This window comes from Mus musculus, chromosome 19 (assembly GCF_000001635.26).
Source record: "Mus musculus strain C57BL/6J chromosome 19, GRCm38.p6 C57BL/6J".
In the NCBI taxonomy this organism is placed as follows: Eukaryota; Metazoa; Chordata; class Mammalia; order Rodentia; family Muridae; genus Mus; species Mus musculus.
This window is the reverse complement of record NC_000085.6, coordinates 44,452,926-44,458,731: the sequence shown is the minus strand read 5'-3', so window position 1 is coordinate 44,458,731 and position 5,806 is coordinate 44,452,926. Positions and strand designations below refer to the sequence as shown.

At 48.1% G+C, this 5,806-nt stretch overlaps 1 long non-coding RNA gene across 1 annotated transcript; it reads right to left on the bottom strand.

The window, feature by feature from the left end:
- Positions 1–248: 248 nt before the first annotated feature.
- Gm35406 lies at positions 249–5,099 on the bottom strand. Its single transcript, XR_386738.2, has 3 exons — positions 5,070–5,099; positions 1,365–1,471; positions 249–419 (listed from the first exon to the last, which is right to left on the bottom strand). It is a non-coding gene; the product is annotated as a predicted gene, 35406 (long non-coding RNA).
- Positions 5,100–5,806: the final 707 nt, after the last annotated feature.

Here is a 5,806-nt window from a genome sequence, read left to right as displayed (position 1 = left end):
GTTGAATTCAACTTACCAAACCTTGGCTCTGCCTAGTTGGCCAAAGTTGGTATTTTTTTGAAAGGTGAATATGAAGCCACCCTGAGTCTGTCTGTCCCTCCATTTCCTCTATCTTGTTTTGTCTTCCTCCTTCCCTCTAAGCCAGGAAGGTACAGGAAAACCAAACCAAAATGAAACAAAACTGGTAAATGGACATTTCTTCCATCCTGGGTAAATAAAGAAGGCATGATTTATACGAAGGAAGCAGATTGATATACCCGGAGCTGGGGCCTCTGCGGTCAGGTCACCTTGTTTCTAAGGGGGTCTGTGTCCTTTCACAAGTCCAGAGGTTTCTCTGAGCGCTTTCTTTGTCATTGGTAACCAGGCTGAGTGGACAACCCTCTGATCTTTGATCTTGCAGCCTTGACTCTCGGCATGGGCTGAATGAAGAAGGCAAAGTACACACTGTCATGCGAACATGTTTTAGTCATGAGAAACAGCAAGGAAGCTTCTCACTATGCAGAGAGAAGGCTAGGTCACACAGGGCACCCACCACGGACCCATCTCTGTCCTCATAGAACTCCTGGGCACTGCAATGACAAGGAAGCAGCCCAGGAACTTTTGGCTGTGGCCAAGACTGACTCAATTTTAAAGACGATTGTCATGACCAAGGTGACTGAGGAACAGTCGTCACCAGAAGAGTCCTTTAAGTTCTGAAAGTACTATGAGAGTTTGGGAGTATGGGTGTTCAGATGAACATGGGAAGGACTTCACTGTTACCGGTCCCTGTTGAAATTCTGTCACAGCCCAGTCTGGCCAAGATCTCATTGGACACTTGGTCTTAACTTGAACATATGTCACTTGTGGTCACACGGGGGTTACAAACACAGGGTTTTCCAAAAAAAAAAAAAAAAAAAAAAAAAGCTGTTTTCTTTGGCTGCATGCAAGAGATTGGAAAGCAAGACTTTCACAGACATAGAAAGAGGATTAACCAATACTAAGTGACTCATGATACCAGACTGGTGAGAAAGAGACACTCTAGACACCTGAGGCTAAGATCTTGAAGGGACACCTCAGTGGTTACACAGAGCAAGGGAGGGTGACAGGGCCAGGGGTGACAGGGCCAGCAGGAGAACAGAGAGAAGTGAGAACAAAGAGCTCTGACAGAAGCCCAGGTCTCACAGGAACTGAGCAAGGGCTGGGGCGAGGCTCCCTCAGCAGCTCCAGCTGCAGTTCTGCCCCACCCCTACCCCACCCCCACCCTGTCCCCAGGGAGTCTCAGAGCCTGCACCAGCTGCAGGGGCCCTCACCCTTGGCATTCCAGTGTCCTGAGCAGCTTCACTTTCTCCCTCTCAGTCAGGGGCTGAGGGAAGTGTCTGCCTCACCTTCAACTCTGCTCCTCATCCTGAGAGAGAAAAGGCAGCTCCTGCAGGGTCCCTCTGGCTCTCCTGGAAACTAAGTGCACAGTTGTAAAGGAGCCGCCCTGTGAACTCTGGAGAGAGAAACACTGTAACAGCTAAGCACAGGGATCCATGAGAATCTCTGCTTCCTGCTCCACAGGGTGGCCCTATGCTGGATGCAAGTGAAACTTCCCCAGGGAGGAGGTCAGAGCATCCTTGCAGGGATGCAAATGCTGGCCTGGCTCCTCCTCAGGGAAGGAGCATCACCCTGAGGGGCTCTGTGTACCCACCTGGCAACAGATATTGATTCCAAGCCCAGCCTGCACACCTGCGTTGATCCAGGGGACGACAGACTCTGGCACGCCTTTGTGTCTGTCCCATGCTAGCCTTGAACGTGGGAGGGATGGGGGCATTATACGGGACATGGACAAGCCAATCCAGAGAGGTTTCCATGGCGGTTGCCATAGCTTTCGGATCTTGTCCTTACAGATGAGGACAGGTGGTGTGTATACCTGCTATGGGAACACAAGCCTGCTCTGTGCAGACCTGGAGTTAAGAGTGCATCCCATAAAACCCTGGGGCAGAAGCCATGGCCCTGCTCTCGAATGGGCTAGGAGCTGAACTTTGATGATGTGCCGCAGGATAGCAGCTCAGCAGCCACCCCTGGGTATAATGAAGATCTCTACAGACACTCTCAACAGCATCCCCCAAATCAAAGAACAGCTGAGCCACTTCTGTAAGCTTAACTTTTTTGTTTGTTCAGTTGTTTCTTTTTCGAAAACATGGTTTTCTCTGTGTAGCCCTGGTTGTTCTGGAACTTGCTCTATAGACCAAGCTGGCCTTGAACTCAGAGATCTGCCTGCCTCTGCCTCCCCTCTGTCTCCCAAGCGCTGAGATAAAGGAGTGTACCACCACCACCCAGCTATAAGATAGCTTCACTTTAAAAAACTTCAGCCTCAATGCAGTTTTCCAATCTTACTGTATATGTTACAAAGCTCAACTCGCTGTTCAAGAGAAGAAGGCTCACTCTGCACTGGAGAATCTACGGGAATAAGTCAGCAGCTTCCATGGCCCAAATTGCCTCCTACCCCATTACCCCATCGCTAAAGCAGACCTGCAGGGAATGGCTAGGTGAACACGGAATAACATGGATAGAGTTTTGGAAACGAGAAATTGGCATGTCTGAAGCAAAAAGCAGAATACAAGGCCAAGTTCCATGGGTAGGTCATATCTTAAATACTGCATGAAATGATTATTGGATCAAGGAGTTAGGGAAGAGGACTTGGCAAAAGGCTGTTTGGTTCTGTGTTTTTATCACACTGGCAACGGTGAACAGCAGTCCTTCCCAAATTAGCAAAGCCTGAATATATTTGAAGACTGTGGGAGCCTGAGAGGCAAAAATGCAGTCAGAGAGACAAAAATGCAGCCATCTCTGTTTTTTTTTTTTTTAAGATTTATTTTAAATTATGTGTACCTGTATGGATTGTGTGTGGGGGTTGGGGAAGATGCTCAGGAGCAAATGTGCCCTCAGAGATGTGTGATCACACTCTGGAGCCCGGTCCGGGCAGTTGTGAGCCACTTGACATGGGTGCTGCGAACTGAGCCTGAGTCCTCTGTTGAAGCTGTACATGCTCTTAACTGCTGAGCCATCTCTCCAGACCTGCTTGGTTTTAATCTTTCACTCGGCAAATATTTACTCCATGCCAGCAGTATTCTAGGAAGTCTATAAAGGCAAAAAGGCAATGCTCTCCACAAGCTATCTCAGAGTCCAGCAGAGGAGGTCAGATGGACCAAGGTGAGGACCCGGTGTAATCCAGGCTGGAAGAAGCACGCGGCATGCCGAGCATTCCTGGAGTAATGCGTGCGTGTTATGTGGGTAGCTGACCTTCGAACTGAGTGTGAACAGGAGGCCATAACAGACACAGAAAACCTCAGGGATGGGGCTGGAGAGGGCTCAGCAGTTCAGAGCAGGGGCTGATCTTTCAGAGGACTTGGGTGTCGCTCCCAGCACCCACATCAAGCAGCACACAACCAACTGTAACTCCAATTCACTCTTCCAGCCTCCGCCAGCACTTTGCACACATGTGGTACACAGGCATACACTCAGGGATGCACACATACACCTAACACAAAATAATAAATAAATCTTAAAAAAAAAAAAAGACAAGAAAGCGGTGAGCACAGAAGCAGGGTCTAAGCCCCTCCTCTGAAAGGTCTTCCTTGAGTCTTCCCTCCTCTCCCCTTGAGGTGGATGGATCCTTCCCTTCTGACTTCTGGTATGACGTGACTTGCGCAGTTTCATTGTGACTTGCACAGTTTCATTGTAACCGCTACGATGTGCAACAACTGTTAGCAAGGCTACCTCCCCGTAAACCATGAACTCCTTTAGAGCAGAAACCCTGCCCTTTCATGTTTGACTCCCTGGCATTTAGCAGTGTTCCTGACAGGGATAGCCACTCAGTAAATTCTTGAGGGAGGGGAGAAATCATATACAGCATACCTTAGGGGACCAGTGCATATTATAGTCTGGCAGGAATCAAAGATTCATGACGTGGAGCAGTGGGAATTAAAGCCACAAAGTAGGGCAGTGGAAGGCGTGACAGTGTCAAGTGTTAACAGAACTAGGGCAGCAGAAAGTCATCCAGCACTGGGAGGCTGCGACCTGGCACAGCCGCCTTCAAGCACGGTTTATCAGTATCTCATTAAGTCACCTGGGTCCCACGCTCCAGATCCCAGTTCTAGGGAAACGCCTATGTGTTCACACAACAGAGATATAGCCAGGTATGATGGCATGCACTTTTAATCCCAGCACTCCGGAGGCAGAGGCAGGTGCATCTCTGTGAATAGCCTACGTAGAAAGTTCCAAGTTCGTCAAGGCTACATAGCATAGAGAAACCCTGTCTCAAAGGAAAAAAAAAAGCTGAAAAGCAAAATATTCATAGCAAGACTTGGAAATAACCTGTGTCCATCAACAGAGAATAGGATGAATAGCTATGAATAACTAGGCATACCTGTATCATTGCAAGAGAATTGTATAAATACAAACCCAAGGCTGTAGGAGAACCATATTATATGTAAGCATTAGTCCATACCATGGTTATGAAGTGGTGGCTCTTTATTCCAATGCTCTTGCTGCATTTCCTGCTGGCATCATTTTCTTTAAAAATATTCATTTTATTTTTGAGAGACACAGAAAGTCAGTCAGTCTGTCTGTCTGTCTTCTGTCTCTCTCTCTCTCTCTCTCTCTCTCTCTCTCTCTCTCTGTGTGTGTGTGTGTGTGTGTGTGTGTGTGTGTTGGTTTGACCACTAGTATCCATGGAGGCAGGATGATGTTGGATCCCCTGGAGCTGGAGCTAAACATGGTTGTGAGCCACCTAATACTGGATGCTGGAATGGAATGCAAGTCATCTATCTGTAAGAGCAGAACAAGCCTCCTGATTTGTCCATTCCCTCGATGGAGGGCTTTCCTCCTTTCCCTTCATCATTTCTAAACATCAGTGCTAGCACAAGCATCCTCCCATTTTCTTCTCTCTAGGTTATAATTGTTATCACCACTACATTCAGCTGTACTCTAGTTATCATTTTACTAAAGCTTGATAGACAAAGAATGTCTAAAATATTTTCATTACATTAAAAGAGACTAAACAAGCAACGATTATGGGCTGGCAAAATAGTCAATGAAGTGCTTACCTTAAAAGCCTCGGGGCTGGAGAGATGGCTCAGTGGCTAAGAGCACTGACTGCTCTTCCAGAGGTCCTGAGTTCAATGCCCAGCAACCACATGATGGCTCACAACCATCTGTAATGGGGATCCGATGCTCTCTTCTGACAGCAACAGTGTACTCCTCACATACCTGAAATAAATTAATTAATTTTTTAAAAAAAAGCCTGAGGACCCCCTACTGCAGCAGAGTCTGTTGGTGTTCATGGCCTGGGTTACCGCCAAGAACCATGTGGATGGGTGTCCAAGTTCTTGGCTGCTGCCTGAAACCATGTCAATGCCTATGGGCCATGCTCCCCCTGAGGACCATGCCTGGGCCCATAGTCCTACCACAGCTGGCATCTGTGTTGATGTCCATGGCCTGTGTTACCATAGAAGGCCATGTGATGTTTGTGGTCTGTGCTGCAGCCTGAGGTCATGTGGGCTGTGCTGCTGCCGAAGGTCATGTTGATGTGAGTGTCCTGTACTACCACCTGAGGTCATGGTCATGCCCACCGTCTGGATGTCCATGGTCTGTGCTACCTCCAACAACCATGTCTAGACAGGTGGGCCTGCTGTAGCCAGGAGGAGCTGTGTTCGTGGTCAGTGCTGTCACCAGAAACCATGTGGAAGCCAATGATCTATGTTCCAGCTGATTGTGAATGCATAGTTGAGAAAGGGTGAAGTGGAAGGCTTCTATGACAACCCCAACTCCCACTCCAACCCCA